The following is a 22,577-nucleotide window of genomic DNA, read 5'->3' as shown; positions in this document are numbered from 1 at the left end:
ATTCTGCATCTGAATTTTGGTACAACCATATAAATACAGAAGGTCATTGAATATGCACTATAACACATATTTTAAATTTAATAGCTCACTTTTAATTCTAAAACAAACTCCTGAAATTGAAAAAGTGAAGCTGAGAATCCTGGGAAACTAGGACTTAGACTTTCAGGGAATGAAGCTCAGCTCCATAAAGGACCAACACTTAAGACCCTAGTCAGGGGTGGGCAAACTTTTTGACTCGAGGCCACAATGGGTTCTTAAACTGGACCGGAGGGCCGGAACAAAAGCATGGATGGAGTGTTTGTGTGAACTAATATAAATTCAAAGTAAAGGAGCGGAGGGGAGAGCAAGAGAACCCTCCCCTCTTTCGGCTCCGTGGGCCGGATAGAACAGCCGAATGGGCCGGATCCGGCCTGCGGGCCGTAGTTTGCCCACGGCTGCTAGATCCTCCCTGGAACCACGGTCCCCAGCCCCACCTGTGCAGTGGCATCTCCCAGAAATTTTTTTAAATATCAGTGTCTAGTTCTCACTCCAAGAGGTTCTGATTTAATTGGTCAGAAAGTGGTCTTGGCCTTGAAAGTTTTGTAGCCATAGCTACCAGGACCTACCTGGATAGATGGATGGATCACTTCCCTTACAGGAAACGAGTTAGCACACAGCCTAGGCAGATAGCTTTGTAGGGATGGAAATATTGTGTTCTGCTGTGGATGCATTTTCTTCCTTGGCTTTCTCAGTCCCTGATATTTCCCCCCTTTGCAAAAGAAAACAGTGATGCTAGGAAATCACAATGTGATGCATTCAAGAGACAGACTTAGCCTGGCTTTCCTGTGATTAAAGTGAGAGGAGAAGTAACCTCAATGCATCATCAAGAGTCTCAGATGGAGGGAAGAACCATGACTTTCTTGGCCGGTGCCCCACTCAATCCCTTCTTCAAGCGCGCGCGCACACACACACTCACACACACACACACACACACACGCACACAGGCTTCTCCGTTGGCCTTGCAGCCTTGCACATAAAAGTCACTCATTAAGTATTGGGTGAAGAAATGAATGAATGTACTGGGAGGAGCCATGGTCAGGGATAATGTGTGTCTGAGCGTGTGGCTGTGCAGATTCTTGGGTGTAATATATTGGGTATAGCTCCTTGCCCTTCTTCCTCCACTGCATTCTTGATCTAAGGGGAAGGAATGGATCTGTTCTAGGGGACTGTTACCCAGGCACGGCATGGGCAGGCATTGTTCCAGCACTTATTACAATGCTCTGAGCATAATAAACCCCAGCAGTATCAGGTAGGTGAAATGCAAAGCAATGTTTTGATGCCCACCCCCCTTTTCGTCACCTCCATCTTTACCCAGAGGACTGTTCTAGTACTTCCACTCAGTGGAAAAGTCGATTTGAGAATTTACCACCACAGTGGTGAGAATAGTCCATGACCAGGCCTTTATTTTCCCCATGTACATTCTAAAAGGTACATCATAAAGAAGATTATCATAAAGAAGATGATCATAAAGATTATCATAAAGCATGTTATAGTTTCTCATGGGAACAATATTGTAACTGTCCATGTCATCCCCGCCTCCTTCCTTTTTTCAGGAGAATATTAACTCCTATAATTTCAACTCTTGCTGACATAAGGCAGTGGTGCCCAAACTTCAGCACACCTGAGACTCACCTGCAGGGTTGTGAAGTTGCAGGTTTCTGGGCTCCACTTAGAGTTTTCAGTTCAATAGGACCTGGCTGTGGCCTGAGAATCTGCATCTTGGAAGTTCCCACCTGATGGTGATGCTGCTGGTCCAGGGACCACATTTTCAGAACCTGTGGCTCTCACCGTTATGCCTGTGGCTCAAATTTATCTCAGGTGTTTCCAACTGTCATGTCCAGCTACCTCTTGAGCATTGCTTCTCAGGCTTTAATCTGCACTTAATCACCTGCAGATCTTGTTAAAGTTCAGGGTCTGGATCAGCAGGTCCCTGGTGAGGCCCAAGAATCTGTGGTTCTGACCAGGTGATGCTGCTGCACTTTGGGCAGCAAGAATTTAGGTTTTACTACCTAATATCTCCAGAAGCACAAAATCCCTCAGTAGTCAAATATCAAACTTATGTTATTTTCTCCGAACATGTCTACATCAAAGCAAGTTATGCTGTGCTTCAGTAACACACATCTTCAAAATCTTAGTGAGATTTATTTCTTGTTCACATTTCATGCCTATACAAGGTGACTTGTTTTCTAGAGGATGAGTTATTAAATAATTACTCACATAATTATTTACTTAGAGTTGTAATAAGGCTCTGAAATAAAATGAATCTTTAATAGGAGTTTCAAGCATTGGAAAGGGAAGATATTTTAAGGCAGGAGGACCTCCTAGGGGTGCCTCCAATCCTGCTGATGGAGGTGACCTCTAACTCTGCAGAGGCATGAGACAAGGCCAAAACAACATTAGTGGTCAGTTGGGTCTGATGGTTGTATAAGCTGATGCCCAAAACTGAGGTTGTGCACACGGGCCAGCTGGAAGCTAGCAACCTCCTGGGACACAGGAGAGAACTGATAAAATCCTGGAACCCACAACAATGCAAGCTCACAGTTATTCAGTGGACAAATATTCATCAAGTGCTTAACAGGCACTGTAAAAACAAACACCTATGAGATGGAGCAGGACTTGAGGATAGGCATATATTAAATATTAGCTGGGAAGAGCCCTTAGGAACCATCTCTCACAGCGTTCTCAATTTAAAGATGAGCTAGGAGAGGTTCAGAGAGAGAGAAATTGGCTTACTCCTTAGTTCCAAAGCTGACAAAATGCCCCAGGATAACTCTGATTCCCAGAAATCTTAGCCAACAGCTGTGTGCGGTGCTCACATTGCTGCTTTAAGCCAGAGTGCCAGCCTTCAAAGAGATTAAATTTAGTAGAAGATGACCATCAAAAAAGAAAAGCATTTTATACTTACCTTACTAATAAAAGCTCAGGTGGTCCTCGCGCTGTCACAAGATGGCTATGTGCACAGTGGAGGCAGGGTTCCTGCTCAATGCAGGAGCTGCCCCCTGGTGGTCAGTGCACTCCCAAAGGGGGAGCCCCTCTCAACCACAAGCTGGGATGACGGCTGGCAAGCACAGCAGCCCACCTCCGCGGCAGCGCCAAGGATGTCATACAGTCGGATATCCCCCAAGGGCTCCCAGAAAAGGTGCAGGCTGGGCTGAGGAGACCCGCCCCACCCGCATGCACAAATGTCATGCACTGGGCCTCTAGTCAATTATAAGCAAACTGCCAGTCAAGTGAGGTAGACCATTAGTGCTACCAAAATTCAGGGAGATAGGGATCTTGTAGACAGAGGATCAACAAAGGCATTGTAGAGGAATTAAAATGACAGTGCAAGAGCAATAATACAGTTCATTCAATGTAACATTAATATTACAGTAACATTCATAAAGTGGTGGATTTATTTAGCACAAACCCAAAAATCTATTTCCTGGGTTAAATATGATGGGGGAAACCCCACACTGTGCTCAGTAAAGAAACATGTTAAACATTATTGTACCCACGTTTTCAAAACTTTATTTGACCACAGAGGCTTCTTGTGGATATCTTCTCAAGTTCTGCAGAAGCTGGTGCACCAGTTTGGAAAACGCAGAGTTGCATTTTTTTTTAAGTTGCTTTAAATGTTTGATGGTTGTCACTTTAGGTGAATTCTAACTTTTAGGGGAAATTCTGTGGAAGGCAGAATCCGAAGATGGACCCCAAGGTTCCCACCACCTAATATATAATCCCTCTGCTTGAATGTAGATGGAACCTGTGAGTTCATGGGATAGCACTCCTTTGAGTAGGCTATGAGGAGGGTGACAGGACAGGCACTCCACTGACTCTGTTGTGACATATAAGACTGTCAAAGTGGCTGGAGACCAATTCTTCTGCTGTCCTTGAAGACAAGAGCTGCCATGTAGGGAGAAGACAGCTTCCAGAAGTTCAGAGAGACCCTCTGCCAACAGCCAGCAGTAAAACAGGGGTCTCAGTCATACAACTACAAATAACCGAATTCTGCCAACAACTACATGAGCCTCAAAGGGGACCTCAAGCTCCAAATGGGAATATAGGCCTGCCGACACCTCGATTAGCCCTGTGAGACCCTGACCAGAGACCATAGCTTTATTCTGCCCAGATTTCTGACCTATAGAAACTGAGATGATAAATGGACATTATTTTAAGTCTTTCGGTTTGTGGTAATTTGTTGTGCAGCAATAGAAAACTAATACAGATTACCTTGAGTCCCTTCTCCTTACGAGACTCTAAGAGAATTGTTTTTTTAATAAGGCCATGAGCCACAGACCAAAATGTGAAGCCACCCTGCCATTTGCTTTCTCTTCCCTGCCCCTCAGAGTTCACCCACCCTCTCCTCCAGTTTACCCTGAGAGAAGCAGGAGAAGAGGTTTGTCTGTAGGCTTGATTGACAATGAAGACATCCAACTTCAAATTTCCTTTCTCATTTTGAACTAAGAAACACATTTCTTGTATTCTGTAATACTAGAGGCCTGGTGCACGACATTCGTGCACTGGGTCAGGGGGGTCACTCAACCCTGCCTGCGCCCTCCCAGGGATCGGGCCTAAGCTGGCCATCAGACATCCCTCTCGCAGTTCGGAGCTCTCGCAGTCCAGGACCCCTCGCTCCTTACCACCCGCCTATAGTTCAGTAGGTTTGAGTATTAGCCTTTTATTATATAGGATAAGGGCTTTTAAATTTTCAAGCCATCATCCATAGAAAATATATATTTTTTATTTCACCACCCAGTTATACAACAGTTCCCCTTACCAAGTGCACTGCATTCTGACATTTTTCTTCTAGTCCATTCTATTGCTCTGCTCATTTCTTCCTTTTCTAGTGCTGATCATGATGCACTGAGTGGATTTCATGATGTACTAATGGGTCATGACACCTTGCATTTTAAAAGCGCCTCTCTCGTTGATATATTACAATGCTTGTGACATACAACAGGTTATAAAACATGTGTAGAATATCTCAGGCTTGTCCTCTCTCCCTTTGTTGTAATTTATAGAAATGATCTGTGGGCAAAAAAAAATGGCCTAGTCCTTTCAGTATTGTGACAATTGATGAAGCCTGTTTCTTCCCAGCTGATGGAAGGATTCTCATATGGAAAATGATCAAGAAACCCCCATTTTGTAGGTGCAGAAAATTTCAAGGGACACTGGCACATCCAACTATTCTTTTGCTTTTACAATAGGTGAGTGTAAGGGAAATGTGCTACTTCTATTTTACATGCATGAAGGTAAAGTTCAGTAACATATTAATGATCTGGCCCTGGGATCCAGACCAGGGTTCGTTCCTTTACTCACCATCCAAAGTCCTCTTCATAGACCCTACGCATAATAAGAGCCATACTGCGTAGTCACTTATAGACCTATAGGTCAAAATAAAACTGTAGAAAGCATTTAGTTGAATAGAGAGAGCCAAAAGAAGTGTTTATTTAGCACAGAGACATTTCACATTATCTGGGAGAGATGTGAAACATGATCTTTAATCATCTCCACCATGAGTGACCCCAAAACTCTGGCCTGGGCTGAAAATGGAGCCTCCAATAGACCAGTGCCCTAGATGGGCACCACCCAAAGAAGGCTATCACCAGGGGTTCCTGGATGGTCACCCATTGAGGCCCACCTCCTCGGGCCCCCGCTAATTTGCAGACAAATAGGAAGCGTTGGTGGGCTGGAGAACTGCTGTAACTACCACAAGCATTCTCCTTCCCTCCTAGGCACACTTCCCATATTTTCTCCAACATTTCTTATACTGCTAGTTCCTGACAATGAAATGGTGTGTGTGTGTGTGTTATTAATGCTTACTGGTACACAGAGGAAATAATAACCCTAAGTTTCCAACTTCAGAGAAGATTATTTATGGTCACTGACTGCCCTGTGGATTTTATTCCATTGAAAAGACTAAGAGTCTGAGGTTTTTATTCCTCCAAAAGTGAGAGGTGAGTTTCTTCTAGCCTCCCTCTCCTTTTCTCTCTTTATTTGGACTTGCATTTTAAAAGGAAATAGTGCCTTCCTGTGTGCAGACAAGGAATCTAAAACTGATTCTTGGTCCTTTCACTTGTATACAGTCGGAAAATTTGCACAGAGAGCTTCCTTCTGGCCATCCCTCTGGCTCTGAGAGACTATGCCTGCCCAGCACAGTGCTCTGCTCAAAGCACTCACCTCAAAAGGATTTTTAAATTCATGGAGCAGTAATCTAATTTGCAAATGATTTGTTACTCTTAAACTAAGCAAGAAAGCCTAGTGGGGGTCACTTTAAGATTTCTGCTAATTACTTGAGGCATCAATAGATCCAGATTACTGTTTACTAGTGGGCATAAATGTGTTTGAGATTTTTATAAGATTTAATAATTTGTGAGGGTCGTCAAGGGTAGAAACTTTGGACTTGGGCCTGTCTGGATTAGAATCACAGACCTTCTCATTAGCTCTGCTACTCCACATGCAAAAAACAACAACAAGTTCACCTGTGTCTCCTAAGTTTTAAAGTCTTTTTCAGGGTGACTTGTGGCAATTTAATTTGGTAAAATCCACAGTACATTTCCACTGAACCATTTTAACTGAATCCACTTGCCGAGTTACCTACTTAGGGGAAGGCAGTTAAACTCTAAGCTTATGTTTCCTTATCTTTAAAATGGGGATAATAGTTTTTACCTCATAAAGTTACAGTGAGGATTGAAAAAGAACAGCAGAAAGCATCAGGTAACTGAGGAGAGTTCAGTGTTAGCCAAGGTAGTCCAACTGCTTTAGGAAAAAGTCTTTGATTCTCAGAGATTTGGCCAAGTAGACGTTTTTTCCTTGCTCTCACAAAGTCTGCTCTATGATTTAGGTTGACAGTATTCTACATGGCCATTCAGGTACCCAGGCTTCTTCCATGCAGCAGCTCCCACCTCCTCTAGATCATCAGCCATTGAATTGGGAAAGAGAATGAAGTTTTATGAGCCAGGCCTGGAAGTGGCATGTGTCCCCTCCACCTTCATTCCGTCTCGTGGCCATTCCTAGCCACAAAGGAGGCTGAGGAATTTAACCAATCCATGTGCCTGGGATGAAGAAGTCATAGATTTGTGAGCATCTAGCCAATCTGCCAGAGTGGGTAACTTGGTTTGGCTAAGATAAGGTCTATTTCAGTGGAAATAGATTGTCTTTCTAAACACTCATGTGGGTTTTTCCAGGTTACTAGCCCAGTAGCCATCCAGAGAAAGACAGGAAAACTTGCTTGCAAATCTAACAGCTGAATTTGTTTCTATTGCATTTGGATATGTATAGAGAAATGCAGATATAGATACATGTATACAAACATCTTAAACTTTCTCTTAGTTAGAGTGTGTTCATCCTTTGTTCCTCTTTAATGTTTTACCATCAAGTGTCAAATTATTGTCTAACAGAATGGTCACATGACTTTGATCTCAGAGCATGTCTTGGGTAAATTGGTTGGTGCTTGTGGCAGGTCTGGAAATTGTAAGGAAAGGCAAACGAATGAACAAAGCCAGAATCCCAAGCGTTCCTTACATCTATGCCCAGAAAATGTCACCACATTGCTCAGTCGGGACTGCTGAATCTTCATGAAAGGTTTGGCCATAATTAGTGCTAAGTTCTGTTGTTAGGGGGTATGTGGCAGGTAACATAATGCAAGGAAGTAATTCTGGCCCTAATGTAAAATGAAATGCCTACTTTCAAATATTGTTATGACATTTTTTTCTTAATACAAAAGCATCAGGAAAATATTCTGTTGAGTAACTGGTATTAATTATATGTGCCAAGCAAATATTTTTAATCTTGAAAATAGAAATGAAAAAGTGTAAAAAAAATAAAAGGTAAAAAAATAATAATAATAACATTTACCCTTTGTATTATACTGTTATCTTTTCTTCAAATAGAGGAATTTCCCAGTGGTCTGCATTGACAGTTTCAGGAAGAGGTAGCACTTTTGAATCTCACCGGTGGCTCACTTTATGGCCTTTTCTAAATTAACTTTTTAGTCTCACTTCATATTACTGAATGGGTTGGTTCTCTTCACTGCCAACTCAAAAGCACCCAAAGGCAATGCTTTTAATTTCTAGAGAAGAGTATAGGCTTAAACCCAACTAAAATATCTGCTCACGCAGATAAAAGCTGCTTGCTGACTGATACCTCCAGGATTGCTGTATGGTCACCAGCAGCTTTCTGTGCGCATTTCATGTTGTAGGTGGAGAAATGAGGCTAAAAGAGGCTTTTGCTTTCCATCTGAGCCTTTCCACAGCAAGAAAAGCACCTCAGTAATTACACCCTGGCTGCCTGTTCAGGAAGAAGGAAGCACCAGGCAAGGGAGGGAGGGGTGGTATCATCAGGGTCTGCTGGAGCTGACAGCCTGAAGCTACCCAGTCAGTGCTGAATCCCAACAGGAAAGCTAATCATTTGTTTATCAGGGTGCAGAGAGGAGGGTAATCAGAAAGGAGGGTAATGCTGTCATTCTTCTGCCCAGACTGTTTGCTTTAGCAACATAAAGCTGTGAATGGCCCTGTGAGCTGTGACCCTGGTTAGTGTGGAGGCAGAAAGGATTTGCTAAGATCCTGTCCTGTTGGACATCACTCATGGTGACTTTTTTTTTTAATCTGATAAGGCACATTAGCTCATCTGTCTTTGTGTAAGACATGAATTAGATAATGAATGGCAGTCCAAAGGAAGTGAGGTGGTTATCACACACAGGGGATTTGGGGATTATCTGAGGGGGTAAAGGTCAATAAGGAAGGATAATATCTTTTGTTTTATCAACTATTTTCATATGAAGTTTGTTACAGTTCCAGACTGCCTTGATGGCAGTTTCTTCTTAAAGGCTGGAACTATGTACTTGGCTAGGGAATTTTTCATTCTCTGTTTAGTCAAACGTTGTATTTTTAATACAAAAATTATCAACTATTTCTCATTCTCCATCGTGAAGCTAAATGTTTGCTTGCTAGACACCATTAATCTAAAAAAAAAACGCACACACAAACTGGAAGCGTTGCAAGTTTTTCTCTTATGGCTTGAATCAAAAATTAATTTTAAAATAGGTCATTCATGGAGTCATTCAACAAATCTTTTTTAAAACTAAACATACTTTGGCCTTTGATTCGGATTTGCTACTTGTTCATTGTTCCAGCAGCCTTAATTTAGGTCCTCTTTGCAGGACATAGCTTCTATCATCTGTTCAAAGCTGTATATGCGAAAATAGCAGTCAGAGAGAAGGTAATTCCAGCTGGCATTCCAGTCTGGGTGCGCTGTCATAAATTACTTAGCAGAGGGCATGGTCCATTACTTTTTATGGTCATGTTCTATATTTGTATGTGCTGGGGGATGGATGGGTCACATGACAAAACCATCATTTGATATTAGTGTTTATGTGCTCCAACTAGTGAGGGCAAGATTTAAGCTTCACTGTGCAGTACTTTTAATTTGTGTCCTTAGCTCTTAATTAAAAATGCAGACATTTCCCTGAGTTACTAACATTACAAATAATCCAGAATAAATTGTACATAATTGTTTTTAGAAGAAGACAAACTACTATATGTCCTAAATTGAAATGCACTGTGCCTTCCAGAGATTTTTAAAACATAAATTTTGAACAAGAACAAGTTAACATTGCCAGGTTAATAAAAACCCAAATTCACCATTTGACATCTCGTAGCTCCTCTCCTAACTTGAACAAAGGGGCATCTTGCTGATTGCAGTTTATTTTAAAGGAGATACATTTCCCAAACTAATCGAGAGAAGAAAACACACACGAGCTTTTTCCCCTCTGTTCTCCACATCACTCCCCCCACCCCCTTTCAGGTTTCTAAGTGGCAAACACCTACAGAATGTACTTACATGATGATTACTTCTTTTTATAAACTAGACAGGGAAAAGATGTCTTGTCAGGTTCTGGTGGATTCGCTGCTGGGAGGACTAGTATCTTCATTTCTGGAATCGATTATTAGATAAATTTGCCTGTGAGTAGTTGCTTCCGCCCTTTGTTAGGCCCTGCTCACCTTATGTACTCCAGCTCTTTTTAATTGCTCAACTCCTTTAATTTATTTTTCCGGGTATTTTTTTTTTAACCAAACGTTTATTGGATGCTTACTGTGTAGCATTCATAGCATTTGGCACTCCTACATCGTTTATCTCAATTGTAGGAGAACATATGTTGGGGAAATGGGGTCTGGGTGATGTTATTTGTCATGGTTCATGTTTTCCTGAGCTTTGCACTTATCTTAACTGTTACCACCCTCATGCCTCCACCACAACAACCCTTCCTAACTTTTATTCGATTAAGGAACAGATTGACCATGCCTTCTGATAGTCTCTTTATAGCTCTGAACTTCATCAGCGTCTATATAATAGTTTCTGTCAAAACAGAAGTAACTTGGTTATGTGTTATTTTCGAAACATTCCACTGTTATTTCTGTGCATATTTTCCACCCCCTTGACAAGATCCTAAGAGTTTCAGAGATTTTATAATAGGTGTGTCTTTGCCTTTATGACATATTGTGTTCTTAACTATATTTTATTTGATGTCAGATTTGATAAGAAGAGAGGCTTGGGCTCCTGGTCACTTTGGGTTTGTTTGAGAAATAAAAGCTGGGTTAATAGGTAAGGGCACAAGAAGGCAACAGAGTGAAATGACATTTTTGTTTAGTGATACTATTAACTTCTGCCAAAATAAATAAATAGAACTCAGCCCTGGCCGGTGTGGCTCACTTAGTTGAGCATAGTCCCGTGCACCAAGAGGTCACTTGTTCAATTCCCGGTCGAGGCACATGCCCGGGTTTTGGGCTCAATCCCCAGTAGGGGTCATGCAGGGTCAGCCAATCCATGTTTCTCTCATCAGTGTTTCTCTCTCTCTTCCTCTTGCTCCCTCTCTAAAATCAATAAAAACATTCATTTTTTTAAAAAAGAAAATAGAAGTCAACATTTGGAGCAATATTTGGTAGAGAATGAGATATCAAATGTAAGTGATGGGTCAGCCACATAGAATAAGTCTTGAAAAATATTAAGAATTCCTCATGGGGATTTGGAAAAGGAGATTAGGGAAAGAACAAGTGAGAGGGTGTTAGAAAGGCATTTCATTTCAAAGATATCATTTCTCATAGTCACTCTTTTATAAAATGAGTGCCTTTGAGGCTACCACAGAACGGCTCATTCTGGGTGTGCAGAGCTAATGATGAGAAAATGGTCACAACCAGGTTTGGGTGACAGATGTAGCTCAAGCCTTCAATGGTTAGAGAATATAGGTTCTGGGAAGAGTGTGCTGATTAAATTCACAGGAGCTGTGGAGATCCAGCTGGCCTGATATTTAAGCTCCGTTGAAAAATGTTCCAATTAGATGGATTCTTCCCTGTGCGGGGTTTCCATGTAAATTGTGAAAAACAGTACTTTCTTGCGGCTGTGGAATTATTGTGAGTGCCCAGTGTCAGCCCTCTGGAGCCAGTAGTCTCGCAGTTAGAGCCACAGAAACTGCAGAAGAACTCCAGGCCCTAGCCCATCTCCTCCAGGTGCATTCGCTATATGGAATAATGGGCAGCACGACACACAAATTGGATTTAAATGATTCAAACAAGAGTCTCATCATTTTCTTTGACTGAATATCCTATAGTTGAATGTGTACAGGCTTCCTCTTGGAAAGTCACAAATTGGATTATATTTCCCCCAAGGAACATGGATATAATTTGAAACTTCATATTTTACCAACTTGACAACAAATAAAGCCCAGACAGAGCAAACTACACATATGATACAACTAAAATATTATAATTATCTAAAATGGAAAAATGTGGCTGTAAGTCCTGCATAGTTGTTGTAAATATACTGTTCACTTTAATTATGAGTTTCTAATGAATTCTAACTGCTTATACAACTCATAAAAAGCCTGTATCACCAGCCAGTGTAGCTCAGTGGTTGAGTGTCGCCCTATGAACCAGGAGGTCAAGGTTTGATTTCCAGTCAGGGTATATACCTGGGTTGCCCGCTCAGTTCCCCGGGAGGGGGGGGGGGAGGGGCGGTGCAACAGGCAGCCAATCAATGATTCTCTCTCATCATTGATGTGCCTGTCTCTCACTCCCTCTCCTTTCTTCTCTGAAATCAATAAAAATATTTTTTTTAAAGAGCCTATATCATAACTTAGCTTTCTGAAACTGATGATGGCTGTAGTAAATATTCATCAGTAATGATTTTACTTGACTTTTCAGGTTTTGAAGAGTCTTTTTGTAGAGATGAACTGGATGATCCATATTTTTGTCGTTTTTTATTTAATATATAAGACAGGATACTTATTCATGTTGAGGTAAAATACACCACTGACCCACTAAGATAAGACAGAATTCTACGAAAACACCAAACCTCAGCCTTCAAATCAGTGTATAGGATGCACCATACATAGGACATTCAAAACACTCTTCTACTCTCTCAGCTTTTCTATTTATATCAGCTAAAATGACTATTCTCTGATAACTGATTTTTAATTAAATTTATTGGGGTAACATTAGTTAATAACATTATGTAGGTTTTGGTGTACAGTTTTATAATACATCATCTGCATATTCCATTGTGTGCTCACTACCAAGGTCTAGTCTCCTTCCATCACCATGTACGTATTTGACTCCCTTTACCCTCTTCATCCTCCCCCAACCTTCTGTCTGTAAAATACTTTCTGTAGGAAAGTAAGAACTCTTTCCTTTTCTTTTCCTCTCTTGACAGCCTTTCACTGGCCTGGATAGAGACATTTTTAATCATTCTGTAATTCTCTAATAGTGTACTTGAGATTGAATTATTCTTTACTAAAGAATACAACACTCAGAGACCTTCCTAGGGATGCATTTGGGATGGTTCTTGGGCCCTGGTCTTCTCATTCAACTTTTCCTTGTTCTTCCATTTCCCAGGACTTAAAGGGGAAAAGGAGTCAGGGAAGAGTAACAGAAGGAATGTGAGGAAAGAGGCAGAGAAGGAAAATCATGTCCCTGTGGTCTGTCAGCTGGAAGGGAGGGAGGCAGTTCTGGGCCGAGCACGTGGCTCTGCACTTGAGAACTTCTTACCACATGACTTCTCTGTGCTAAAAAGATGTCCAGTTTCATTTGCTCTTATTTTCTTCTTTGTGTCTTTGTCCATTATTGTAGCCCCTGAAGCAGGAAAAGTAAGGTGTAGATATTAGTTCATCAGAAGATAGTAATGAAGGAATAGAGCCGTGACATAACATACAGGACTGCCTGTGCTGTTACCACATGTCATCAGAACACTTTAATATCCTTGTGCTCATTTGTAATATCTTTATTTTCTGTCAGGTTACCCTAAACTTAGTTGTTTTCCCTATATTAATGGACTCTTTATGCTCTTATGTTGTCCCTGGCACCAAAGCAATTTGATTGTTGACTTAGATAGTGAGTAATCACTTGAATCACTACCAGTAAGCACCAGGGAGGAATTCATATGGTAGAATGTGATTACTCAGTACTGCCAAGCAATGAAAGCCTAGCCCTGTGTCCAGTGCCCACAGTAGGTGCCCCACAGAATGAATAACCCTCATAAACCAACTGGACCCCAGATATTCAGGATGACTAAGACCTTCTCCCAAGATGACTTATTACATGAGTCTCTGGAAACCTCCTTTTGTCTTTGTGTTTGTAGAAACAAAAAGTACAGGGAAAGTCAACCCCAATCACTTTCTATAGTAAGCATCTTAGGAGTCTGGAAGTGGAGAGTCTCCTCCATGCTAACAGGGTGCATGTTCTCTAGCACAGGGAGATTCTCACTCAACACAGCCATCGTGAAACGCCCTAGCATAATTATCTCCTGGCCTATGGACTGCTGTGAACAAATGTTTATTAAATGTGACTTTGTCTCCCTTATGTGATAAATTTGGGGGAGAGATCTGTTTTTAATGGAAAAGGTATTTTTTTTAATTCTGTCAGGTTGTTTCATATATCTGTTAGTTTTTTCTTCATTATTGCAGTTTTCTATTTTGTCTCTATTCTTTGTTCAGGTAGGTCCTGAAAAGAGTTTGTTATGCAATTACTAATTTTATTTCTTCTTGCATTTTCCCCACTTTTCTTATATAAGTATTTACTATTTTAGATAGGTGTGTCTATTACAATTCTCATTGCTTTTTATTCAGAATTATTTTTTTTTAAATCTGATGGCATTATATGTATCCCCATTTGTGTGACTTCCCTCCTACTTTCTCTGGAATTTTATCTTATGAATCATTTCCTTCGTTCTCTTTCTACTGGCTCCTTCTGTTTAGTCTACAAACCAAATCAGGTTCCCCTTGCCTTAAAAAAAAAAAACTTTCTTGACCACCTAAGTCATCTCTTACCTTCCCTTCACTTCCAAACTTTTTAAGAACATTCTGTCCTCCTGATTTTGTGTCATCATTTCCCTGTCACTCTTCAGTCTTCTGTCATCTGTCTTTTCTTCTTATCATTTTACCCCCCAAAAAAATACTTTTTTGGTATCTTAGTATCTTTCTAATTGTCCTCATTCCATTCAAGCTCCTTGAAGAATCTTTATCATTAATCATCACTGTCCTCAAAGTTTTTCCTTACCTTGGAAATGAAACTCTATTCTTTCTATTTCATTTCTTTTCTTTTTCTGACTTCTCTTCCTTTCTATACCCCTGAAGTGTAAATATTTCTTTAAATTTCATTCTTATATCATTAGAAGGGGAGTTTCTTGAACTTGGCTGTCCCTAGTCAATTTCATCAAATTACATGGTGATATCACTCACCCCTGTGCTAATAGTGCCAACTATACATCTCCAGACTCCAAGCTTTTCTTAAACCAGGTCTGGGTGCCATACATGAGCCTCAAATGCACTTTGTCCAAAACCACACACACACACACACACACACACACACACACACACACACACACACACCTCAACCAAGCACTGTTCTTCCTCGTGGTTCTTTCTCTCAATTAGTGGATCCTCAAACACCCTGTCAGTTGAACTAGAAATTCCTAAGTCTTCTTAACTCTTCCTTTCCCTTCACCCCTCACATCTAACCAATCTCTGAGACCTGACAATACTCGGGCCACAAGAATCTATGGGATCTGTGTTCCATTCCCCTTTCCCTAATGCAGAAAGGAAGACAGGGTGCGAGAGAGGAAGGGAAAAAGGAAAGAAGGAGATTAAAAAAAAGGAGGGAAGTACAAAGGAGAGATGGAGGAAGGAAAATATAAAAGAAGGTGGGAGGGAGGAAAAGAGAAGGAAAAAGAGAGAAAGGGGGAGGAAAGGAAAGAGATGGCCTGCTTTTAAAATGTTTTAATATAAAGATATTACAAGCTTGCTTTTTAAAACACTCTAAAATAAAGGCATAAAAAGAAGAAAAAATTCCACTACTCACTGACAAACCTTATAGCTGTGGCCTCTGTAACTAGTCTCTCTGCCTCAAAGCTCCCTCTCCTCCAGGCTGTTCCCCATTCTCTCATTAGAGGTACAGAGAGCAAACAAAAGAGAGCAAACGGAAAACAAAAGTAATCTGCCTCATTGTTTCCCATTGCCTATGCAATCAATGCTATAGACTCCACAGGATGACATTCAAGCCCCTTTGCAATTTCTGGTGTCAGCATCTGAGTCCTCTCCCTAAATCCCTTCCCCGAAACAAATCTAATATCCCAACCACATAGTCCGAGTTCTCTGAACATGTACACTTTGTGCCTATCTTTCTCTGCTCATGTGAAGGATTGATGGGCCGGTAATGTCCATCTTTCTCTTTCTAATCCATATATTTTTTTATTTTGACAGATATATGATATCCCATACTTTGATTAGCTATGCTTGGAAACACCAAGAGCTGCTTTCTCCAAGAGCTTAAGGCCTAATGAGGGCAAGAGATAAATCTAAATGTGGTACATTGTAATAAGGGCTGAGCAGTCCTGAACATTGCTCAGGGGAAGTTGGAGAAGTCACAGAGAAAGGGCCTCTTGAACCCAGTCTTGCAAGATAAGCAGGATTCAAGTGTGTGAAATTGCATCTGACAAACAGAAAAGCCCAGAGTGCCTCTGCTCTTCTTTTTAAGAGGGTTAAATCTCAGGCTGTTCTCCCCCACCCCAGCTATCAGGATGACCTGATGCTGAATATATTTTTCTTTTAAACAACTGGTTGTTGAATTTTATATTTTAATCCAATTTTTCTTTTAATAAGCAAGTTTCGACTGTTCACATTTACCTTTTGTACATTATTTGTCCTTCAGCCCAAGTAAATTTCTATTTGTTAGTCACTTTCTGCTTTTTCTTTTCATTTCTCTGTTTTCTGTGGTGGATTTTAAACTCTCTATTTCTTTTTTGAGCTAGGCGAAAAGATAACTTAGCCCGGCTGGTGTGGCTCAGTGGTTGAGTGAACCAGGAGGTCATGATTCCTGGTCAGGGCACATGCCCAGGTTGCAAGCTGGATCCCCAGTGTGGGGTGTGCAGGAGGCAGCCAATCAATGATCCTCTCTCATCATTGATGTTTCTCTCTCTCTCTCTCTCTCTCTCTCTCTCCTTTCATGTCTCTGAAATAAAAAAATATATATGTTATAAAAAATTTTTTAAAAATAAAAGATAACTTAATTGGTCAATTTGTTAACATTTTAACATTAATGTATTTCAGAAATCCATTTTAATTGCTTCTATTTATTTCTATTATTAACTAAATAAACTTTGATTCCCTTTTGGAAACAAAAGAAGCCTTTTGTTTCCCCTACTACTATTTATTTTTATAGTTATTATCTGAGATCCTTTTGACGTTCTGCTAATACCTGATAGTTTCAAGAATTTGTTTTCTAATATACCAATTGCTTTTATTATTAGTGAAAGGATTATTAATTAATACTTGCTTAATACTCTAATTCATTTGTTTCCCAAAGAGGTCTTTAAATCTCTGTCTAGCCTTACTTATCTTCTACAATATCAGAATGGCTAGGAGTATTTGTGATCCACCGAATTTTTAGTTGGCCAATTGTTTTAAGTCCTCTAAGTCTTACAATATTTCTCTCTGCCTCTAAAGAGAAAGGTGACCCTGGTCAAGTACTTTGTCTTGGCTTTGTCATAGTTTGTCCACACAGCACTATTCTCCTCCAAAGTCTAAGGAGGGGTATATAATTACATTATTATTCTTACATCATTAAATACCAACTTCCTGCATTTGTGATAGCTTTAAAGCTTTGCCTTTGTCCTTATATTTTTTTTTTTAGGAAAGTGATAGACATGCATGTGAAGGGAAATGGAGGCATGGGAGTCACCCACCACCAAGTAGATTTGACTGAATTCTCATGATGTTTATGCCAAAGTTCTGTTTCCATTCAGTACATTCTCTGTTGTCTCTATGCCTAACTTTGTGCTCTTCACAATCCGTTTCTCCTGCTCTTCAGAGCCTGAGATTCTTTATTCTGCTTCCTAGGTGTATTACTTTGCTAGGGCTGTCGTAACAAAGTACCACAAGCTGAGTGGCATAAACAATAAAAATGTATTGTCTCACAGTCCAGAGGCTAGAAATCCAAAATCAAAGTGTCGGCGGGTCATGCCCCTCCTGCAGGTGCCAAGGAAGGTCTTTTCCAGGCCTGTCTCCCAGCTTCGGGGGTTTGTTGGCAACCTGATATATACCATATATAGGCCTGTCGACACATCATCCTTGTCTCTTCCTTCATGCTCACATGGCATTCTCTCGGTGTGCAAGTCTCTGTGTTCAAATTTCCCCTTTTCATAAGGACACCAGTAATAATGGATTAGGGGCCCACCCTACTCCAGTATGACCTCATCTTAACTAATTACATTTGCAACACCTGTTTCCAGATAAGATCACATTCCAAGTTGCTGAGGGTTAGGACTTCGGCATATGAATTGGGGGAGACATAATTCAATGACTAACATTAGGTTTTTCAGGTTCTGTTCCAGTATTATTATCTGCATGATGCAGCCAAAATGTGGGCCATTTCTAGCACGTCATGGTAATACTCACCATCTGTGCCGCTCCAATTCCCCTTTTTGTGTTTTTATTCCTTTATAACATTCACAATCACTCCCTATTCAAGTAGATAACCCCAGGTCTATGGGGCTTTGCTCATTCCCCTTTAAATTGCAAAACTGTTACATAGAACTCGGGCTGTTAATTAGTGAATTTTATTTGTTTGGCTTATTTGTTATTTATGAAGCACATCATATTGTGTTTGTTGTGTCTTGTTGTTTCCCTATTTCAGATCACTTTATGGGGAAAGGAGGAATTTTACCATCCCCCATATTCTTTCTCAAGAGTCCAGGGTACATAATATGCAGCTCTTTGCCTTAATTCTTTCCCCCCCTTTATTTTTCCCTTTCTAATTCTTTTGACCAGTTTTATGCGAATCTGTGTGACTTCCTAAGATGCCATGTGTACACATGGGACACATGTGTGCGGGTGGCCACACTCCGGGAGACACAATCAGTAGTAGGTGAGCTCTATGGGGTACAGATAGGTGATAACAGTGCATATAGTTTGACCGGGTTCATTATTTCAAAGAGATAGGGTTGGGCTTAGGCCCCTGAACTAAAGAAGCAAATACTGGTCCATAAAGGGAAGGTATGAAAGGATGGAAGTTCAAACCTACGCAGAGCCCAGGACCCCTGACACAGCGTTGTCCCATGCCCAGCTCCCACTGCGGGACCACAGGCCCTTAGGGAGACAGGCCCTAAAGACAGTTCAGAGATCTTTCTCTCCTGTTGCCAGCAGTGTTTTCACATCAGGAACCACCAGCTCCTTGTTCAGTGTTAAGAAAACTCATAAACGATGTGCAGGAGGAGCCTGATGAAAACCAGAGGAGCTGGCCTGAGAAAACAGGCCCTCTCCTGTGTCTCTCCTCCATGCCTTCTGCAAACATTCATGGGGGAGTTGTAATTCCAGTGGGAAGAGAGATCCCAGCAACTAGAGTGGGATCAGAGAACTGATCCATTTTTATTATTATGTCCTGGTGGATATGTCTAGGCTGCTAGTCAGAGATGAAAACCATTTTGGCAAACCAGAATCAAATATGGTTGCCTCCATTCATTTTCTTTCCATAGCCCTTCCCTGAGAGTGAGGAGGTCTGTGGGCCGGGAAAGGTAGGAAAAAATCATTTCTATACCCCTTTCACAAGCCTGCTTCTGTGTGTTCAGCACTTGGGCGGGGCCCCCCCTCAGGCAAGCGCTGGTAATGAATTGTTGGAACCCACAGCCTGGCTCAAATGACCAGTGGGTGCCTCTTTGTCATACACACGCTGTGCATCTGGCGGCATCGCCCGGGGTAACATGATAGGTCTCACAATTTTAATTTTAACCAAAAATACATCTGTCAGGTTCATTTCACCTGATGGGATAAATATCATATTTCTTTACCAATTTGTAAACACCTTGCTTTTCATCTCAAACTAACATGTTTCCTGGGTGTTTTACAAATGGAAACATCAAGTGAGATACACATGGGCCGAGGTGTGTGCTATGAGTGTCAATTGAGTGTGGGAGTAGTTTTACCTGCTACAGGGTCCTGTGCCCATGATATCTGTGTGCCTGACCAGGAAATCTGACTGTGGCAGTACGTGGAGTAGTCTTGAGTAAGAAAATTCAACAGGCAATCTGGTTCTGAGATCATTCAGCAGCTGTCTGTGGACACCTGGAGCTGTCGCTGTGACAGATGAAGGATGGATTGTGTCATTATCCCAGGATCCACATCCCATTTGCTTCTCTGGACACAAACTGTTCTTAACCAAAGATGGTTTTCCTTCACTCACTTTGAAAATCATTCTTTATAATTTTCTAGTGTGAAGATTCTTCTACATGAATCCAAAATACAAGACTGAAATGCTACTGTCCAGCTTGTCTACTCATACTGAGAGTGCTAACATAGAAGGGACAGTATTTGTTTTGTGACTTTGGTGAGTTCAGTGGGGAGAGAAATTGAGATAAGCAGAATGGCAAATGGAAATTACATCTTTCCCGAGTCTTAATATGACTTGCATAAATACTGATGGCATTTTGCGTGAATATTTATGAGAAACCTTTTAATTCAAAAATCTCAACTTCTTTTATCACCTGTTAATTTTCACAGTGTCACGCTCGAGCATGTGGGTAATAATGTTATACTCCATCTACAGATGGAGGGATCAAAGCTCGCAGATGTTCAGTTACAGAACCTGCCAGAGACCTGCAGTGATCAACAGGGTATTTTACAGCACAGGGCACAAGCCTTGGTTACCAGGGCCACCCAGCCTTCCCCAGCAAGGCTTGTCACCGATGCCACTCTCACCCAAGACAGCAATGAGCTGGTTCTGGGAATCAGGTCTATGGGAATGGTGAATTTAAACCTCATCTTCTCAGCATCCTTTGCCTGCTGTGCAAGCTCCCACCTCCTATCTACCCCTCTCCTTTCTTGTCAGCTGCTTCATTGCCCTTGGTTGATTTCTACTGACCCTGAAAAGGGTTACCACATTTTTACATTTTTCTGTGTATAAGACGTCCCCATGTATAAGACGCCACATTTCCAACCCAAAATTAAGAAATCAACATTTTAAACATAAAACAGAACACATTTTTATTTAGTAATTACCGCAGATGTTTACATACCAGTACTATGATATTATCACTTTATTCAGCCTCTGCTGCATCACTACTTTCTTCTTTATCACTATTAGTTCCAGACATATCAAATTCTTCAACTTGTATTGTATCACTGCTGTCTTCTGAGTCACTGTCTATATATGTGAGATCATCCTCATAAACTGGAGGCATTTTCTGAGCTAACTTTGTTCATGTTCTCATGGCCAACCCCTCTCTCCTCATGAAATTGAAGCACCATTTGGCCTTTCCTGTAAAATCAACAATGTTCATTTCACTTGCAAACATTCTTTCCTGACATTGAATAAGCTTGGTTGACACACATAAGCCACTCTTGTGCTGCTCCATAATCTAAGTCTTAAGCTTCTGCTCCAAGTTTGCCCATTTTGCTGGTTTTCTTCTTAAAGCCTTCTTCTTTTTTTGGCATCTTAAGGAGTTGTTCTTCCTGTTTTCTCCACTGTCTGATCATACACTCAGTGGGAGGAGGTCCAAATTGTCTCTCTGCAGCTCTAGTTCCATGCTCTTTTGCATAGCTGATTACATTCCATTTGAATTTTGCAGAGTAAGACAATAGCTTACTGGTATTTATCTTTTTATTTTTTGACATCTTTATGGGCTCAGAATGCTCAGGCCCCTGTTGCATCTGCACACTCTCCACCTCCACCTCCAATTACGGCATCAGCTGACGTCAGTAACAATAAGGCTGGTGTGGAGGAAGCCTGTTTGACAAGGTGTGGGCGGCTCCCTCCTCGGCTGACTTCCATGTATAAGACACCCCTCGATTTTCAGTATAATGATTTTGGGGAAAAATAGCGTCTTATACACGGAAAAATACGGTAATTGATAACAAAAGGGGTTAGTAATTATTAATAAGGCCATACTTTTCCAAAAAGTGTATTTCCAAAAAAGTAAATCATTGGGAAGGAAAATCTAAATGGCAGCCATGTCTTACCACCTTTTCCCTGTTTCTAATGCTCTGTCCCTTCATTGTCAGGAACCAGGGATGCATAGAACCTTCTATTAAAGTAGCTGTCAAACCCCACCTCCATGGCAGGCTCTGCCAGGCCCCCACATAATCCAAGGCCTTCTGAGGATGAGGAGGGACAAGGGAAGAAGGATGGGCAAGACGACTGTGCTTATTCCCACCATCCACAGATCTATAATGCTGTGAAAGTTTGAAAACCTTAACATCCCTTTATATGACAATCTCCTGTTTTTGTGGAAACTCCAGGAGTGTTTTTACCACTGATAATTTAAATATTTTTTTAAAAAACCTAGATAAATAACATAATATTTAAGTATGACTGGGATATCATAAAAGAAATGCTTCTTATAAAGAGCCCAGATACCATCACACGGAATCATTAAAGGCTACGAAACTAAAAATATTTTCTCTTATTGACTTTATGACCATAACCCAAAGGCCAACTGAAGTCCGTCTTCCCCTTAAGGCTCAGTTAAGATGGGCTTGAGTTCCCATCGCATGTCCTGCAGCAGTCTCAGGATGCCTGGAATCCCTCGTGCAGCGTGGTCTTATGGTCACCTCTAGCTTCCAGGTGAGCTGCTGCGGGTGGTGTGCGCCATCTGTGTTTTGCACATGGAATCCAGTGGTTTTCCTGAGTCTTAAATAGCATCTTCCAAATGAGGAGCCTTGGAATCATCCTCTATGTCTTCCCCTGCCATCACTTTTCACACTCACCTCATTCAACTCAGCACTCAATTATTGAGGGCCTGTCAAGTGCCCAGTGATCAAGACATAGCATAAAAGAAACAGAATCCATCCTCATTCTACATTCCTCTCAGACCTGTTTCCCTCTCCCAGTCTTTCTTGCCACTGCCTTCCTCAGTCCAGCATCAATACCTTACAAACACCCCTGCTGGCCTCGCTGCCCCTGCTTTGGTGCTGCCTTGCTGCTCCTTGCTCATCTCTCCTCCCTGCCAGATTGGTCATTTTAAGCATCCAATTCAGGCACTGCTTTGCTGAAGGTCCTCCCACGGCTCCTTACTACAAC

At 41.3% G+C, this 22,577-nt stretch overlaps 1 protein-coding gene across 1 annotated transcript in view; it reads left to right on the top strand.

The window, feature by feature from the left end:
- CAP2 (cyclase associated actin cytoskeleton regulatory protein 2) overlaps positions 1-22,577 on the top strand; it is a 150,456-nt gene that overhangs the window by 58,749 nt on the left and 69,130 nt on the right. The window lies entirely within an intron of this gene.

Source organism: Plecotus auritus, assembly GCF_963455305.1.
Source record: "Plecotus auritus genome assembly, chromosome: 2".
Taxonomy (NCBI): Eukaryota; Metazoa; Chordata; class Mammalia; order Chiroptera; family Vespertilionidae; genus Plecotus; species Plecotus auritus.
This window is presented reverse-complemented; position numbering and strand designations above follow the sequence as displayed.